General features: G+C 46.2%; 1 protein-coding gene and 1 pseudogene across 4 annotated transcripts in view; one reads left to right on the forward strand and one right to left on the reverse strand.

Moving 5' to 3' along the window:
* The window catches only part of LOC6602982 (low-density lipoprotein receptor-related protein 4), a 167,937-nt gene that overhangs the window by 81,561 nt on the left and 66,166 nt on the right, over positions 1 to 20,210 (forward strand). The window lies entirely within an intron of this gene.
* LOC6602978 lies at positions 15,792 to 16,448 on the reverse strand (annotated as a pseudogene).

Raw genomic sequence — 20,210 nt, forward strand, 5'->3', positions numbered from 1 at the left:
CCAAATTGCCGGGCCCTATGCAGCAAGCTTAGACGCGAGCGAGAGAGTAGGATAGGCCGAGAGCGTTAGAGCTGCTCGGGGACGCTGTTAAGCCGAGTACGAGAGATTGCGACATAAGGAGACGAAAGAATTCCGCTGCATGCGCATATGCGGTAGCAAATGATCTTTACAGTGGGGGCATTTTAAATGACAACCACAAAATGCATTTCCTTTGGGCCGCACCACTGGCAATAATTTACAATATTTAAGCTGCTTGACCCGACGCACATTTTATTGCAAACATTCAAAAATACAATGTTTGTTTTCAACTGACCTCATTTGGCCATTTTGCATTCGCCATGACGATTAACAAATCACAAGGCCAATCCTTGAAAGTATATGGTCTGAATCTGGAAAATCAATGTTTTTCCCATGGCCAATTATATGTGGCATGTTCACGGGTCGGAAGACCATCTTTGTTTTTTTTTTTTGCGCCTGATATGTTGTGTAGGTAAGGTTAACCAGTAGGTAGTGGCTGAGTTTCTCGTTGCGTTATTTGCACATGATTTTCGAGGTTCTGCAGGTGGTGGTGCTCCTCCACCTACTTTCGGTTTGTGATTTGGCCTGCTTTTCTAGATCGCTTTGCAGCTTTCTAAGGGAGACAGGCACGTTCTCGTTTCTCGTATTCGTCAGCCCGACGTCTTCATTGGCTAGTACGTCCGCCGTCTCGTTTCTTTCGATGCCCTGGAGGCTTGGAACCCAGTAGATCCGCAGTGACTTTGTCGTGCTTAGATTATCTAGTGCCTCCCTGCTTGCCAAGACACTTCTGGAACTAACCGCGGACGATTTCATGGATCTTATCGCCGCTTAGCTGTCGACAAATAGGTTGACCGCATCGTGGGCTCTTGATAGAGCTGATGTCAAAAATATGCTGCCTGGAATATGCTGCATTGGTCCGGAAGCTTATATGACAGCCTCATCTCAGGGTCTGTACAATATAGGCCCACTCCTACTCCTTCGTCCATCTTGGAGCCGTCCGTATATATATATTGAGGTGCTCAGTTTGGTCTGTACCGATTTTCCAGTCTTCAGGTCCCAAAGATGCGGTTGTTTTCACGTCGAGGCAAGTTTGAGGTGTCATGTAATCAGTTGATCTGGTCATTTCCCTGCCAATTGAACTATGTCCGTATCCATACCTTGTACCTCTTGGTAAAGAGAATGAGGTCCGTCTTGTCCGCGTTGATACTGAGTCCTACTTCTTCCGCCCACTCACGTATCTCCCTGAGTTTTTTTTTTTAATTTTAATTGGTTTAATTACTCTAGTAGACTGCTATTATTAAACCTCCAATCCTTAGTTAACCGTAGAAAAATGCTTGGTGTGATTTTTATGCACAACTTGATCAGGGGTGACATAGTCAGCCCTGATGTGCTGAGCCGCATAAATTTCACGATTCCTATCAGACTTAATAGACATTTTACACCGTTGTTCCTTCCACTTTGTAGAACGAATTATTCCTTGCATGAACCGTTTAGGGTCTTATGCTCAGATTATAATTCCCTCTACTATATTATATCCACCACTAATTCTCTTCCTCTTATTAAATTACTAATCCTTACACACCTTTCTAGTAATTAGTAACTGTAGTGGTATTTGTATTTTGATTGCATGCTTAGTTTCTTAGTAAGTTTAGTGCTAATTTTCCTCGAATGTTAGTCTAATAGCTATCTTTCTTGCATTTTCGCGTTCGGTTCGGCTACGCACCGCGCGTCATGCGGCAGCGCCCCTCGGTCGGTTGGGCGGGAGGAGGGCTGCGTTTTGCCTGGGATCCACGCGTAACAGCCTTCTGCTGGTTTCACACGGGCCACTTGACTGTGCAGTAACTGCATCGCCTCTTGAAAGATGCAGTCATTGCATGTCAACGTCCAAATATTAAGCGTTGACTCCGTACATTGCATATATCGTATCTTACAACAAAGGTAAATAATATTAAGGAGACCAAACCTATTGCTTAATGCAAGAGGACTTCGAGAAATATAATATAGTATAATATATAGTAATAATAAAAAAAAAATTAATATTATAATATTGCGAGGGAAACTTATAGTTGGCCAAAAGTTTTGGCAAAGCCCAATCTCTTCAATCGCCTCGAAGGTCTGGCAGGTAGTAAACGTCTCGCGAGTTTACTTAGGTGTCTAATCAGCCTGTCACTGTATCTGCTGGTGTGCCTTCCAATCTGCTCCTCTACTGTACGCAGATTCAAGTCCCGATGTAGGGTGGAGCCTCGCACGTACCAGGGGCAGTTCGTTATTTGCCGCATGGCGCGATTCTGCAGGACCTGTATCCGTTTGTAGTTCGTTTTTGCAGCTATACCCCAAATCTATACGCCGTAGAGCCAGATCGGGGCTATATAAAGTTTATATATTATAAACTGCTCTTTTGGCTCTCAGTGACATGGTGCTTCTTCTGTTCATCAGCCACCGCAATTGCTGCATTCTTTGCCACATTTACGAGCCGTAGCTTTCAAGTGTGGTCCAAAAGTAAGACGCTTATCAAGGGTGATACCGAGATACTTTGCTTGCTCTGGTTGGTCCAAAGTTACGCCTTCATACTCTATGGGTAGGGTGTTGTCTATGAGCGCTTTCAGGGTGAAGCATGGATTGCTGGTCTTCAGTGGATTGACTTTTAGATTCCATCTCTTGCACCAAGCTGCCAAAGAGTGTAGGTACTCCTGGAGCCCATCTGCTGCTTCAAGGATGCATTTAGAGCTGTACAGCAGTGCTATATCGTCCGCGTAAGTAGCAAGTAGAGCCTTACGGGGAACCTCCATATGGTGCTCGCTTGGGGCGGGTAGATCTGCGGTATAAATTAAGTAGAGCAGCGGGCCAAGGACGCTGCCTTGTGGAACTCCAGCTCTCATTTGGCAGGGGGTTGAATAGGTGTTCTTGCACCTGACCATAAACTGACGTCCTTCCAAGTATGATCGTAGGACTCCGTAGTATGGTGCTGGGAAGAGTTTTTTTAATTTTGCTCAGTAGGCCGATATGCCAAACTCTATCGAATGCTTGCTGCATATCAATGAAGACTGCATTGCAGTATTCTAGCTTATCGAAGGCCTGTAGGATGTGCCTTGCCAATCTATGGACTTGCTCCACTGTGCCGTGTCCCTCCCGAAAGCCAAACTGATGATCCGGCAAGATACGGCATTCTTTGATGATGCCACCAAGACGATTGGCAAGAAGCCTTTCCCAGACCTGAGATAAGGAAGACAAGAGACTTATTGGCCGATACGACTCAGGGTTTTCCTCCGGTTTTCCAGGCTTATGGATCATCAGGATTGTTGCTATCTTCCACTGCTTAGGGAAAAACTGCACCCTTAACATGGCGTTAAAAATGAGCGCTATGTAGAGTATCGCCCGTGTAGGTACTGCCTTCAGTGTGGAATTGCACACTCTGTCAATGCCAGGAGCCTTCTTTCTCGGTAGGGACTTGATGACTTCTACAATCTCCTCAACCCTGACTAGTTTAATGGGTAAGGCCATTTGTAGAGGTGCTTGCGGACTATCTCGGGTCTCTCTGAACTGTGCCTCCGTGGCGAATTGGTAATGGGTGAACCTGTCCTCTAAATGATGTGCAAACGAATTGGCCTGCTCTTCTTCGTTTCTGGTAAGATCGCCGTTGGGACACCGGATAGGAACCTGCCTTAACGGTTGTCTCGTAAGAGATTTAGTGGTCTTCCAAAGCGAATATCCAGCATCCACGGTGTAATCCATGGAAGCTAGCTTTTGTTCAAAGAAGTTGCTTCGAAGTTCTCTTAGTGTGTTTCGAAGTTGCTTGGCAGCCCGGTTCCATAGAATTCGGTGACATGGGTCTTGAGATCGGATTGCGCGTCTTCGAAGTCTCCTTTTTTGTGACAAAAGCTGTCTGGCCTCTCTTGTAAGAACTATTCCATAGGCGGCGCTTGTCGGTTGATGCGAAGGCGTTGAGGCAGCTGCGGCCATGTATATACTCTCTGTGATGTTATCCACAGCCATCTCGATGTCTTCCTCAGAGTTCGGTTGGATCGACCTCTCCAAATGTTGCCTAAAGGCGAGCAGATCAGTGTGCTTGGTGAATAGACGAGGGCTTGGATTTTCTATAATGCCATCTGTGTCAATGCTGATGACTAGGGCCAGATGGTCGGAGTCCAGATCCCAGCTCTGACTTATTGTTGCTCTTGAATCCGGAATACCATGATGCACTGCGAAGTCTATGCAGGACGGCGTGTGATTGAGTACATATGGATACCTGGTTGGTGATCCAGTTGCAAGGATCTTCGCGCCAGTGGCAGATATGGCTTCCGCTAGCTCTCGCCCCCTAGGGGAATTGTAAGTGTCCCCCCACAGCCAGTGTCGGGCATTCCAGTCACCACCAACCAAATACCTTTGCCCGCAAGCACGGAGTGCGTCGAACGAATGTCTTTCCTCAATCCTGACACTGGGAGGGCAGTAAAAGGCGCTGAACTCAACATCGCCCAGTCCTGTGGCTACTTTTACTGCTGACATTTGCATGCTGCGTGTCTCAATGACCCTTTGTGGAAAATGGCGAAGCGAGGTCCTCACTAAAACCGCCACTCCACCAACGCTATTATTATTCCGCGATGGCTTGAAGGCTGGATAGAAGGAATATCCATGGATTTTTACAGCTACCCCTCTTTTAATCCTGATCTCCGTCAAAAGAAGAATGTCAACGCTGTTGTTGTGCGCGAAGTGCTCAACTTCATTTACTTTCCCTGAAATGCCGTTAGCATTCCAGATGAGAACCTTTAGTGGATTCATTGAGAGGCTGAAACGTTGTTCTGGAACTGCCGATTAGATCCAGCCCATTGCTTAATCGTGTTGGCCAATTCAAAAACTATTTTTCAAGTTTTTCAAGGCGTTGATTGGCTTGACTATTATGCTGCTGCTGTTGCTGTAGCCACGTAAGAAACTGCTGCTGTTGCTGCTGTTGGAGCTGTTGTTGCCATTGCTGAAATTGTGCCTGCTGGTGTTGCAGCAGCGCATGAACTTCATATGAATTTTGTTGCTGATTACTCAATCCTTGTTGCTGAGATATCTGATGAAAACGACGCTGTGCAGGTCCATCTTTGCGAGGTATTGCATTTGAATTACCTTTTGCTACGGCTGCATAGGAGGCTCCTGTATTACTTCTGGTTCCTGGCAAAGGTTGATGCTGGACAATATTTCGCTGGTGTTGCTGTATTATTGGTCTATTAGCCCCTTTTTTGTGGCTAGACTGCAAGGTAGGAAACTTTTGCCGATCTCCAGGGAGTGTGGCAGAGTAAGCATATGCCACTTGGTTGTTTAAGGGGACATGACTCGTCCGGTTTGTATTAATTGCCTTCTTTGCAGATCCCATTGATCGGCGTAGAAACTCCTGGTACCATTGACATCCTTTGTAACTGGCAATATGGCTTCCAGAGCAGTGAATGCAGGTTGGCTGTGCGTCTAAGGGACGAGTGCATTGTGAGGTTTGGTGATTTTCACCACATCTGGCACAATTGGGATGTCGGCGGCAGTATTTAGCTGTGTGGCCATAACCCTGGCATCGACGACATTGTGCAATCTCTGTAGATTTTCTCATCTTTTCAATCCTTATTTTTTGACGGCAAAGGGTCCTGACTTGGTAAATTTCGTTAATTTTAACACAAGGCTTAATATTAATGAAGAAAATATTAAGTTTTTCGTCCTTGTTAGTCTTTGAGCTTGGATTATGGATATGAAGGACCTCGAAGCCCAACATTTTTAACTCGGCGGTAATGTCATTGTTTAGGGTGCTATGATGTAGGTCTCTTACTAAAATTCTATTTGGCTTTTCAGTCTGCATTTGGTATGTGTGGAATTCTATTCCTATGGCATCCAAACAATCCACAATTGCTCTATAGGTATCACTGTCTTTTGGGAGGATTCTGACCGTTTCCCCTTGGTTAGCTTTGCTGACAATGTTATTCAGATTTACAACTTCCCTTATGAGATCAAATAGGTCATTTAAGTTGCTAATGTTGACTGTTTGTGGTGGTTTTGAGGGCCCTTAAGCTGATTACCAGAGCTCGCTGTTTCTCCTTGCAGACCCTGGTCTGTATTAACTGCGTCATGAAGTTGGTCATTTTTAGCGTCTGCATCTACAATCATCCGAACTTCCTCATCCTCACTATCACTTGGGATGTCCGTGTCAAGAGTGGCAAATCTGTTGTTGCAGTTTGCCTGTTTGCTTGTAGTGGAGGGCGAGCGCAGATCCCGGCCGCCGCTCCCTCGTTTTGGGTTACAAGTGGGTGACAAAGTCTGATTGTTTTTTCTTTTGCCCGATCTCCGTTTTTGGGCATCCAGCAATCGTTCGGCAGCAGCGCTGATTGTTTTTGCCTCTGGGCATATCGATATGGTGGGTTCTGGGGTCCTATCAGTTCTTAGTGCAGGGCAGATACTGCTTATTGTAGCAGTAGCCATGGTGTAGGTGGTGTTGCTGGTAGCACTAGTGAATGTTACTGTTGTTGTGATTTCTGTGCATGCGTTCAGCCTCTGAACGGTACTCAGCACGAATCTCTCTTCACACAAGCATTCTCTCATGATCAGTCCGCTTATTTCTAAGCCGAGAGTCAGATACAATGTTAGTCGCTACCAGGCGATTTGTTATTGCTTTCGTAGCCACGTTGTTAAATGCTCCAGAGATGTCCACAAATACTCCCAGTGCATACTTTTTATTGTGAAGGGCTTTCTCAAGGGTAGCTACTACCGAGTGTAGTGCAGTCTCCACCAATTTCCCTTTGGTATAGGCATGCTGGTTGGTTCACATCAGTCCTCCTACCTCATTCTTGATGTATAAGTCCAGCAGCTTTTCTAGTGTTTTTAATATAAAGGAGGTAAGGCTTATCGGTCAATAGTCCTTGGGACTCGCATGGCTGCACTTTCCTGACTTTAGGAGGAAGACAACTCTCGAGGTTCTCCATTGGAGAGGGGTGTAACCTGCACTTAGACACGCTGTGAATATTGCGAAAAGCCATGGGGTAATCGCCTCTTTGGTCACCTGCATCATAGCTGGGAATATCCCGTCAAGTCCTGGTGCTTTTGTGCCCGCAAAGGAGTCTATTGCCCAGTGGATTCGCTTAGTGGTTAACAGATCTGTTGGGGGGTGTTGTTCCTCGGTTGCTAGGTCCTGGTACTTTTTGGCATCAGCGACCTCGGTGCAGCCAGGGAAATGCTCCACCATTAGTGCTGTTAGGGCTTCATCACTGCCCTCTGTCCACTGTCCGTCGTCTTGCTTTAATTGGTTTTGTATGGTAGGCTGCTTAGAGAGCAGCTTCCGAAGCGGTGTCTGGTACTTTCTCGATATTGGAGCAGAAGGTCCTCCACGAGTTCCGTTGTGCTTTACGTATTTCCTTCTTGTAGCTCCTGAGTAGGATTCTGTATTCCTCATAGACGATCCCTTCGTTCGCTTGTTTGGCGATCTTAAAGAATTCCTTGAGGTTGTCCCTTTGAAGAGAGAGATCCCGGCTCCACCAGAGTGGCTTGGACCTCTTCTTCGTCCTCGAGGGTTTGCACGATGTGTGGTAGGCGTCCAGTAACGCGTTGGATAGGGTCTCTAGAGACTTCTCTATGTCCTCCGCGGATTTCACTGAGCCCGGACACGCGAGCTTCGAAGTAGATGTCTTTTTAAACTTTTCCCAGTTTGTATTCCGGGGATTTCTATAGACTGTTACCTTCGAAACAGTCTATCGTTGGATGAGGTCGGACCTACGAAGGTGTGCTCCTCCCCGACGTTTGCTATATATAGATTAGTTGCTAGTATAAAGTCTAAGAGTGACTCACCTCTGTCATTGATGTCGGTGCTTCCCCACACATTGTGGTGGGCATTGGCGTCCGTCCCGATGACGAGTTGATGGTTTTTGGTGCCGGCTTCTGTCACCAGACTCCTGAGTTCGTCGGGTCGTGCGGGTCTTTCATATAGCAGGAAGCTACCAGACGGCGCTTTTCCTCACTTTCCAGCATCACAACCGTTTGGTCATCACAATCCAGGGCTCCTGGACTAGAGATATGTCGGCGAGCCCTTGCTCCAGGGCGATGAGGAGCTCCGCCGACGCTACCTTGCTTTTATGCAAGTTGAGCTGCAGCACACTCAGCATGGGTGGCTAGCTCCTTTGCACCTTACGTCAGGTCACCGTCCTCCTCTTCTTCCTCTGCTTCTTCGAGCGCAAGACCCTGGGCGGCCTCCATGATGGACTCGAGACCTGAGTCTCGGGGAGTGATGGGGAAGAGTACCTTCGGCTTAGGCATGGACGGGACAGGCTCCCGATCCACAACCTCCAGCTTGGCCACTGTTCCGCGGTCATCTTTCGGTGGAGGGGCTGCACTCTTGGGCCCGCGTTGCAGCTTGCTCGCAGGAGTGTCCTTAATGGCACTCTCAGTCGAGCGTTGCCTCTTTGTGGCCATAATCTACTCCACCTTATTGGCAAATTCGCCATTCGACGCCCTCATTTGTGGCATCTAAGCGTAGTACAGCCGGCCCCCCTCTACTCGCTACTCGGCCCAGGCTAGCTTGACTTTCTCCTCATGGGAGATGTCTGCTTTACCTTGCAGCTTTTGCAGCTTTTGATGTTGAGGGCCTTTACGCTGCGCTTTGGCCTTCATCCCCTCTTTGGAGCGTTTCGGCCCTTCCCTAATCAGGGAGCTGGTGCCTGTTTCCGGCGAGCGGAAATGGCTCTCTTCCTATTTCCTGCTTAGAGAGAGCACGCTCTCCAGATCCGTGTCTGTTTCGACTACGGCATCCGTGCGGCTCAATTTGGCCTGCCTCCGCTAAGTCCGTGGTGTGACCGCTGGCGACACGCAGAGAGGATTGCCGGTGGTAGCAGTCACGCTTCCCATCCCCCGGCCCGAGGGTCCATACCGGTTAATATTTTTCGGGGAACCACCCCCTAGCGTTTTAGGCCTGACCGCCAGGCACCTCTACCCATGGCCCTGGTTCGGTTCCCCCGACTTTAAATCGGGAAGACGCCGGACCATTGCCTTAGCTAGACACTGCATTACCCCGGACAGAGCAAGCGACAGTGCATTACCCTTGCCCTCATGGAGGGTTCAGCTAGAGGATTTTGTGTATCACAAGGTGCTTAAGTGAAAAAAAAATAAAGCCTAAAGAATCGTTAAAATAAATAAATGAACATGATAAAATCAGAAATCATTTTATATATTGCCTCTAAGGCGGAAAAAAGATCACCGGGTCATCTAAAAATATTTCGTTATACATTAGCCACATTTACTTAAGATGCCGCATTAGTTTATGAGATGCATGAGAATGAAGGAGAAAATATATAGAGAGAGTTGTTGTATTTGAGAGAGCGACATCAAAAGGAATTGCTGAAGAAGAGCAATTGAATATGGCAATGCTGTGTCGGGCAATGCGAGAGTTAAGAGAGGGTGAGACCCGAGGCGGAGAATGTGCTCGGCAGTTTACTTATGGATTTTGAAGAGAGAGACAACACCGAGACTCACTGCGCTCGAGGCTTAAGAAAAATACAAGAAGAAGAAGAGCCCCCTGTCCCTCGGCCCCTATCATTTCTTGGACGTGGACATGAAATGACTGCATCTTACAAGAGGCGATGCAATTACAGCATCGTCAAATGGCCCGTGTGACACCAGCAGAAGGCTGTTACGCGAGGATCCCACGAACGCGAACGTTCGAACGTTCGAACGCGAACATGCAGGAAAGATAGATGTTAGACTAATATTCGAGGACAATTAGCATTAAAGTAACTGAGAGAACTGGGCATGCATTCAAAATACAATACCACTACAATTACTAATTACTAGAAAGGTGAGTAAGGATTAGTAATTTAATAAGAGGAAAAGAATTAGTGGTGGATAGAATATAGTAGAGGGAACTATAATCTGAGCATAAGACCCTAAACGGTTCATGCAAGGAATAATTCGATCCACAAAGTGGAAGGAACAACGGTATAAAATTTCTATTAAGTCTAATAGGAATCGTGAAATTTATGCGGCTCAGCACATCAGGGCTGTCTATGTCACCCCTGATCAAGTTGTGCATTAAAATCACACCAAGCATTTTTCTACGGTTAACTAAGGATGGGAGGTTTACTAATAGCAGTCTACTAGAATAAGATGGGAGTCTCACACCCGAATCCCAGTTAAGGCCGCAGAGCAAAGAGTAAGAAGTTTTTCTGTATTGATTCTATACGGTCCTGGTGTAGTTTGTACTAAGGGCACCATACATAGGAGCCGTATTCTAAGATTGGACGAACAAGCGAGATATAGAGAGTCTTTGTTATATAGGGGTCGTCAAATTCCTTTGACCAAGTCTTTATAAACCCAAGCACGCCCATGGCCTTATTTACCATGGTAGAAATGTGTTCGAAAACTAATAAAACACCAAGATCATTCCCCTAGGATAATTCTCTCAAGAGAACCACCACATAGGGTGTAGTTAGCCGACAAGGGTGTAAAACGGTGAAATGTCATATCTTTGCATTTCGAGGCATTAAGGTGTAACAAGTTGGCAACACCATGACTGAAAGTTCAGATCGGATTGCAAGCGAGAATGAAATTAAATGTCCTTATACTGGACACAAAGTTTAACCGCACAAATCCGCATGCATAGGTACTCGAGAGTATGTTAATACCGACGGCAAGTCATTAATAAAGTTTGTGAAGTGTATGTGTAAGCCATCTAGGGATGGCTGCCCTGAGGTACTGCCGAAGAAACTTTTACTGGTGAAGAGATGGAGTTTTTGAAGAGGAATCTTTGAGATCTGGAACAAAGATAGCTAGAAATCCATCTCAGGAGGTTGGACGGATACCTTAGAAGGTCAAGTTTATGTGCTAGAAGAGAATGGTATACAGAGTCAAATGCGTTACTAAAGTCGGTGTAAAAACCATCCGTCTGTTAGTTACCTTGAAAGCCTTTAATAATGAAAGTTCTAACAAGCTCGTGGTGGTTGATCGCCGCATTATAAGTCCATACTGAGTTGGAGATATAAGTGACTTGCGGAGATGTTGCAAGTGCGAAGTTAAAACCTTCTCAAATATTTTGGGAATAGCGGATAACTGTGATATACCGCTATAATTTTTTGCGTCAGACTTCCTTCCAGATCGGGGGGAAGCCAGCAAGGGTCCACATAGAGCCTCGGCGCAGTACCTGAGTACACAACCTGGGACCCCGTCTGGACCCGGTGTCGAAGATCATAAAGTAGTGAACATTCATTTAACAAGGGACTGAAAGTGCCGTTTGTCCTCGTTAAGCCGTATGGGTACTGATGACCAGGGTATCTTTCCTCAGAATAGGTGGTTTGGAAAAATTGGGCAAAAAGATCGGCAATTGCCTGATCATTATTTGCCGACGTATTACGAAATGATAGCGAGGATGGACGTTCTAGCTTACTGTTTTCGAAGCTGTAAAACTGTTTTGCGCCCTGTGAAAATTGTATCCTGCATCAAGATAGGTAGGTAGCATTGGGCATTAGGTTAGGTAGGGGAGGTGTCAGGCTCGCTCGGAGCCCGCCACACTTAGCCCGGTTTCGGCCCATTGTGAAACCGCTTGGAATCATTCCCCTCCTGCAAAGTGAGACTTCATGTCAGTAGTTGTCCCAGCCAGATGCTCTTATAAAAGAGATGCCGCAGAGATTTGCGGCAGTTTGCCACTGTGCCGCAGAGATTTGCGGCAGTTTGCCACTGTGCCGCAGAGATTTGCGGCAGTTTGCCACTGTGCCCGAGTTCGACGAAATCGCATTAGGTGATTTGATTGCAGCTTGGCTGTCACAATAGATGTTTTTCTGGGTTGCCGTGGCGGTGCCCGTTAGGCAGTACAGAGCCTCCCTGATTACTGTAACTTCCGCTTGGAATACGCTACAGTGATCTGGAAGCCTGAAAGAGTGCCTTATGTTTAGCTGTTCAGAGTAGATGCCTCCTCCGACCCTACCGTCCAGCCTCGAGCCATCCGTGAAGATGCTTATGGCCCCGTCTGGGCCTGAGAGTCCTTCGAGCCATTCGAAGCTGTTGGACGATAATACTAGTAATCTATATTTTGAAAATTTCATTGTTGGTTTGCCGAGTAGACGATTTGCGACGGGGAAATTAGAAATTATTTTAGTAGTTAAGTAGTTAGTTAATAAGACAGACTGTCCAGAGGCGGCCATATCGGCTTGGCGTGGATGACAAAGAATTAAAAGAAAAAGACAAAGAATCAAATTCCAATAGATCCAGGATCGATAGACCGAACCGCCTTTGTAACCCCCGAAGTCCAGTATGACATCCTTGCTATGTCATTTGGACTGAAAAATGCCTCTTCGATTTTTCAGCGAGCCACAGCCCGAGCCCTGGGTGACTTGATGACGTGGTGATAGGCACGAGGTCGAAGGAGGAAACATTTGAAGCATTTTAACATTAAAAAGTACGCATTTCTCAAAACTGAAATGGAATATCTTAGATACTTGGTCAAAAACGGTAGTATTGAACCAAATCTTGAAAAATACAAGCATTATCTGATTTACCTGAACCTGGTGTACTACTTTCGCAAGTTTGTCCCACAGTTTTCTGAGCGGATAAACCCTTTATATCATTTGACTTCCAAGATTAACAGTTTTGTCTGGAAGGTCGAGCACGAAGAAATACGACAGAAGATTATCTCAGTGCTATCTCATGATCCGGTATTAATTATTTTTGATCCACAATATCCCATTGAACTGAATATGGATGCAAGTGCAGACGGCTATGGTGCCATACTCATGTACAAAATTGACAGTAAGCCTAGAGTGGTCGAATATTATAACAAGTACACATCGGCTTCAGAATCGAAATATCATTCATACGAACTGGAGACCTTGGCTGTGTACAACGCTAAAAAAGATTTTAGAAGTTACCTGCACGGTAATCTTTACGGATTGTAATTCGTTAAAAGCAAGTCGTACTAAAGTAGAACTAACGCCAAGAGTACACCGTTGGTGGTCGTTTGCCTTATTTGTGGAGTACCGCAAGGGCATGACACATGTGGACTTTTTATCCCGAAATCCGATTGTTGCTGGACATGAGACTTCGTTGTTCGCATTCCTTTTGTGGTGTATGATGTCCATTGCGAATTTGGGGAAAGTTCTAAAGTGGTGCTGCAATCGCTTCTACATTACAACACTCAAAGTACAGTTTCTCCGTGGAGACTATACCCCTAAAGATGATTAACCCTGCTTATGCAAGGTATCCGCGGCTCACATCGACTTTACTGAAGTAACAGATAACTGGCTCGTAGCTGAGCAGCAGCGTGAGTCGTGCTTGAGGGAAATCATAGCAGAGCTTAATGGTGGGGAGATGCAGATTGCCAATGACATATGAGCTAAGATCAGGAATTCTATATCGGAATATCCAGAGAAATTGCAAAACACGCTGTTTACCTGCAATCCCGAGAGCCTTCAGTTGGTCCGTGGTAAATTATGTGCATGAAGCGATAATACATTTGGGATGGCAAAATACGTTGGATAAGGTTTATGAACAATATTAGTTTGAACATATGTATGTATAAGTATGTACGAAAATTCGTAGAGAATTGCATCACATGCAAACTGTCAAAGCCTCCATCAGGCAAAGTTCAAATGGAATTTCACCCACTACCGAAGTTTTAAATACCATGGCATACTGTGCATATTGACATAAGTGACAAGCTGAGTGGTAAAAATGATACCAAGGAATATGTCATAGTGCAAATTGATGCTTTCACTAAGTTTGTTTACCTGTATCATACCTTGAATTTAGATGCGCAGAACTGTATTAAGGTTGTGAAATCAACAATATCTCTTGTTTGGGTACATAGTTGTATTATTGCAGATCAAAGTAGAAGTTTTGCCTGTGCACGATTTCGAGAGTTCTGTTCAATGCATAAAATAGATTTACATTTTATAGCGACAGGTGCAAGTGGGGCCAATGATCAGTTTGAGCGAGTCATGAGCACGATGAAAGGTATGCTGACAGCCGTAGAGACAGGCGAACGATCCTGGCAGGATGCATTAAGAGAGGTACAGTTAGCCATGAATTGCACAAAAAAAATGGTAACGAAATTCAGCCCTTTAGAGCTATTAATTGGAAAAGAAACTAGACCAACGGGTTTACTGCCTGTAAATGATGAGACGAAGATAGATTGTAAGCAAGCGAGAAAACAGCCCAAAGAAAATATTGAGAGTAATGCGAAATCGACAAGAAACGAGTTGACAAGAATAAGGGCGAGATTGTAAAACACAGGGTTGGGGATTATATCTTGCTTAGGAGTGAAGAACGGCATCAGACCAAATTGGATCCTAAGTTAAGGGGACCTTTGGTGGTTGCTGAGTTGCTTGAAGGTGATCGTTACCTGTTAAAGTCATTGACCAATAAACGAACGTATAAGTATTGGCGCGAGAGTCTGCGAAAGTTACTAGATCAGCAAAGTGATGATAGTAATGAGGAAAGCGACAGTGGTGAAAGATACATGAGTCCTGGGTCTTTCTCTCCCAGCTAAGAGAGGTGTGGGGAACGTCAAACACAGGGGCTGGTTCCAAACAACAATTTTCATGCCTGAATTGGGTGATATTGTGTCTGATGGACCTTGGATCTACTGAAATCGTGGCACTGGAGGATGCGACAAGAGCCTAGAGACTGAATAGATATCGTGTATAGTCAAATGAATGGGTTTACGCAGTAGAGTATGATATACTGAGAGAAAGGTCAAGCCGAAGGCACAAGTGCTGAACTAGCAGTGTTCAGACATGATGTGTGGCGCGGTTGACGTGGTTGTGCGAGACGGATGAGGCACATCTTGAAAATTGGAATATGGTTGCCTACGAAACCACGTAAATTCTTCAACTCTGAAAAATTAGAATTCTGAATGATGAAATGAAAAATGAAAAATTCTGAATTAACCGAAAACCTTGGCTGTAATTTAATTATTTATTCGGCGGGGCGAAAATGGATACGCTCGATCTATTTCAATGTTAGCGAACAACTATATTTTCTTCACAATTCAAAATCTCTTACTCTAGCTAACCTACGGTGGCAAAGCGGGGCGAATTCGCCAAGAGCGAGAGAGCGAGCTTTTATTGCGCTCCCGCTTTGCCCTAGCCTAACTTACACTAGACTTCATAATTAAGATCAATAACTAATAATCGCCGCCATGGATGGAAGGTCACGCAACACCGGCCCCGTTGAACGCCTGCATCGGCTTCAACACATTGGGAGCGGCGCCAATTTGTGTATGGCCCGCCGAAAAACCGCTCCAGTGCTAGTCTTTATTTCGACGACCCTGACCATGCCGTCCTTTCCTGCGTGCGTGGCGATGACCCTCCCCACGAGCCACACCTGAGGCGGCAGATTGTCCTCGGCCACGATGACGAGGTCTCCTTCCTCGAGGTTCGGTTGCTGCTGGTGCCATTTGCCCCGAATTTGCAGCCCCAGGACATATTCGCGGGACCATCGCTGCCAAAACGCTTGCCTGACTGACGAGACAAGTCGCCATCGCCGCAAGCAACTGAGACTCTCCCGGTCCGGAGTCCGCAGTGCTGGGGGGGGCGATGAGCGACCCGCCTGTCAGCAGGTGCCCGGGTGTTAGGGCCTCGCCGTCGCTTGGATCTTGGCTGATGGCTCCCAGCGGCCTCGAGTTCATTATGGCCTCGATGCCGACGAGGACTGTGGCGAGCGCTTCGGCGGTTAGGAGCGCGCTGCCTACCGCCCGTAGGAGTAGGCTCTTGGCAGTTTTTACACCTGCCTCCCATAGTTGCTTCGCTTTTGGATTTATTCAAAATTGTAAGAATCTCAGTTTAGATCTTGTTAAAGGCAGCAATATCGACGGACTGCACAAAGTCCTCGAACTCTTCAATCTTCTCCTGCAGAAGATGGATGGACACCTTCTCGTCCTCAATGACGCACATGATCTGCAGCTTTTGGATGCCATAGCCGACGGGCATCAATTTGGATGCGCCCCACAGCAGACCGTCCATTTCGATGGTGCGAACATTATTCTCCATATCCTTCATGTCGGTCTCATCATCCCATGGCTTGACATCGAGCAGCACCGACGACTTGGCAATAAGGGCGGGTTTCTTCGATTTCTTGGCGGTGTAGGCAGCAACACGCTCCTGCTTGATACGCTCGGCCTCAGCGTCGTCCTCCTCGTCGTGGGAGCCGAATAGATCGACATCGTCATCGTCGTCAGCAGCTGGCATGGCCGGAGCAGCCACTGTGGGTTTGCCACCAGCCAACTGAGGCAGGGGAGCGCCTGTCCAAGCGGAGCGCTCTCCGGCCTCGAAGGAGGCAATGTGGCGGTACCAGCGGTCTCCAGCTGGAGCCTTGCCCAGGGAATCGAACACAGACAAATCGGGTATCCGCTGATGTAGCTGCTGTTGGCCAGGAAGTTGTTCAACTCCTTTAGTCCCTGTGGGGTCTTTACATCACCAAAAGCCATTTTAGTTTATTTCTTGATCTGAATTCGCGTTTAAAAAAAATCAATGCCCGCGTGCACGTACCGACGAAAAAGGAAAGAGAGAAGCCCTCCCATGTGAGGAGCTCGCGGCGGTATGAACGCAAATTCGCATCCGTTTTTTGACGCGAAGTCGCGAATTGTGTCTCCCTGCTCCTTGAGTCTGATTCGCAGAGCGCTGAGATGGCGGCTCGCTCCGACGAAGTTCGAATGGTGCAGATGACGAATATAGGTTCGCACGAATTGCGAGCGCTTAGTCAAAAGCAGAGGAAACTTGGCATCGTATGATATAGGAGCTTTGGCTAGTCGCCCCCCCCACTCGCAACAACGAAAAGTTGCACCAAGTCCGTGTGTCTTCATGGATGAATGGGTTCAACCGCTGAAGACTAGGACCAATTGTAGATCCTTTCCTAACCTTTTCGATTTCTCCTTGATACTCGTGATGCTGGACGATTTCGACAATTTTATCAAAGCCTTCATTGTATTCGGTCGGTGAGGTAGTTTTTTCGAAATTTAAGCTTGGGTCTTTACATTTTCTTATAAAGCGGAACACATACACGAACACTCTAAGCAGTTTGAGGTGTCACGAGAATCCCTCAATGACATCTAACAGCTCCGAACTTCGCACAGCCGCGGTTAGCCCGACCGCAGTCTTCCTCTTTTCCAGCTGAAGATCATCGGAGTGTTCGAAATGAGCGTTCTTGGGCCAGTTTTCTTCCTCCTCTTTCAGAAATGATGGTCCTTCGAACCAAATTGACTGAACGATTTCGTCGACGTCACAACCTCTTGAGACAATATCTGCTGGGTTCTGTTTCGTGGGTACATGCCGCCACGTAGCATCATCTGACCACTCTTGAATCTCAGCCACTCTATTTGAAACGAAAGTCGACAACGACGATGGATGAGACCGGATCCAATGAAGAGTTACCTCTGAATCCGACCAATAAAAGACTCGTTCAATGGGAACGTTTAATAGGGGCTTGATTCTGTGACAGAGATCTGCGAGAAGGTGAGCGGCACATAACTCAAGCCTTGGGAGCGTTTTGGTCTTGAGCGGCGCTACTTTGGATTTCGAAGTCACAACATATTCCACGCTGTTTCCAAATGCATCGGGATCGACTCATCCCAATCTAGTTTGTTAAGCCAAAGCTCCTGCAATAGGATCTTGCCTTTTATGAGGATAGGACTTAACAAGCCAATGGGATAATATCGCTCGGAGACCGATAGCTGAATTGTCCATTTTGAACTTAAAGGCATCGTCAGTAGGTAACCATGAGATTCCTAACGCCTTTGTCGACTCTGAATCCGAGATTGTTTTGGGTTTGGCTGTGCTCTCAGATGCGGTGATCTCGGGTGAGTTTGAAAACCACTTAGTCAACTCAAACCCTGCGGTCTGAAGAACCTGAGACACTTCGGACTTAATTGCCCTTAGCTCCTCTACGCATGCAGCACCAGTCAACAAGTCATCGACGTAAAAGTCGGACCCAATAACGTTAGCAGCTCCAGGGAATGAGAGCTTCGCAGGCTCACTCAACCTTTTCAAACACCGGATAGCTAAGAATGGGGCTGGTCCAGTCCCATAGGTTACAGTGTTGAGCTTGTATAATCTCAAGGATTCAGAAGGGTCTCTTCTCCACACTATGAGCTGAAACTGCCGATCCGCTTCGTTCACCATCACTTGGCGATACATCTTTTTAACATCAGCAGTCAGGGCAAACCTGTGCAGACGGAAACGGAGCAGTGTATAATTCCTCTTGAATGGTAGGTCCCACCATCAGAATATCATTTAAGGCCACCTGTGAGGACGTCTTGGGCGGAGCATCGAACACGTCAGTAGGAGACATATGACCTCAGGAGAGGTACTCTTCCATGAATTCCAAGTACATTTTCTTCAACTCAGGGTCACGATGCAATCGTCTTTCAAGCGACAAAAACCGCCGTTTCACAACCTCAAAGGAGCTGCCTAAACAATTTGGATCTGATTTAAACGGGAGCCTTACTTCGAACCGACCTGATGATAGTACCTGAGTCGTCTTAAGATAGTATTCTTCACATAGCTTGTGCTCAGGTGTGGCAATTTTCTTGGTAGATGGCATTTCTTCCAGTGACCAAAACTTTTTCAAGGTCCTATCGATGGATACTAGCAACTCTTCACTGCAACTCAAACTGTTTGTAATTTGAGGAGCAGAACTCCTGGAAACATATTTTCCCGACACAACCCAACCAAGAAGGGTTTTCTGAAGAGTTGGAAAGTCAGGACCTTGTTTAATTTGACCAACAGCTAATAATTCAAAGAACGATTCGGCTCCAATTAACATATCTATTCTTTGTGGCTTGTAGAAATAAGGGTCTGCCAGTGGTAGGTTCTCTGGGATTCGCCAGTCAGTCACATTCACTGACTGGTCAGGGTGATAACCTGAAATTGATTTCAGGATCCAAAAATCAAAGGAGAACTCACTACCATTTATTCGCGACTTCACCATTGTGTGTATTTTATCCTTTACTTGAGAATTAGATTCACCAATTCCAAGCAAGTTAATACAGGACTCCTCTCTACGGATCTGTAAGCGATTAGCGAGGTCCTCGGTAATGAAATTTGTTTGCGATCCAGAGTCGAGCAGAGCTCTGGCCAGAATGTGTTCACCGCTCTTAGTTCGGACGCTTACGATCGACGTAGCCAGAATTAACCTGTCCAACGCTGTCGCATGCAAAACATGTGACGTGGAAGGTTGATTCAGATTTGATGGAGGAGTAGGACTATCTTGGGGTGGTGGCAACGCGAGATTAGCCGACACTGTGTATCGATGCAATAATGTATGATGTGAGCGGCTGCACACTCGACTAGCTACAAGTTTGCTGAGTTCTACTGTTGGTGGAAGTGCAAGAACAAGCAAATGAACTGCGATTATGTTGATTGCTTGGCACGACTTTGTCTTGCCTTGGCTTGGTCGATTTTTCAGCAGACAGATGCTGGTATCGACGATTCAAGACTTTCTCAGAGTCGGACCAAAGCGGCAACTTCTCATAAGTAAGCTGTTCATCCCACTTTTGTTTCGTCACTGTGTCGACTCTGTTTAAAACGAGATGAATGAGCATTGCATTCGAAATTTTTGTATCATCTCCGATCGAGAGTAACGATCCGTAAATCGACGAAACAGTATCGATTAGAGTTCTTAGAGATGATGCAGATTGATGCGACATTCTCGGCAGATTGAACAATGTGGAAATATTATTCGTGAAAATCAAATAATCGTTGTCATATACTCGTTTTAGGCCAGCCATGGCCGTTTCATAATTTGCCTCGGTGACTTGGAACGCCTTTATTGTTCCTAATACTTCATCAGAGAGGCACGAAATCAAATGATTAAATTTTTCGATCACCGGTATGCTGTTGTCGCTATGGACTAGTCTCTCAAAAAGGCTAATGAAATTTTTGAACTCCGAGTGTTTACCACTAAATTTGAGTAATGCCAATTTCGGAAGTCTAGCATGAGTTGGGGCTGAAGAAGACACTGGCTTCGTCTCGCTTGCTGCATCAAAGGCGGCGATAAGCGACATTATCTTTCCCTTGGTGACAATCGTCAACTCTTCCAACTCGGCTGCATATGCATCATCACCTGTTATGTCCTCGATTTGCTCCTGCAAATGGTTAGCCTTTTCAATTGAAGCATTCAAACAATCTAATCTACATTGTAATTCCGGTAATTGCAAAGGAATCGACCCTTGATCTAATCGATCCTCTAAGCGGCGAATGCTTTTC

The sequence above is a fragment of the Drosophila persimilis genome, unplaced genomic scaffold, assembly GCF_003286085.1.
Source record: "Drosophila persimilis strain 14011-0111.01,24,50 unplaced genomic scaffold, DperRS2 tig00000477-arrow-pilon, whole genome shotgun sequence".
Classification (NCBI taxonomy): Eukaryota; Metazoa; Arthropoda; class Insecta; order Diptera; family Drosophilidae; genus Drosophila; species Drosophila persimilis.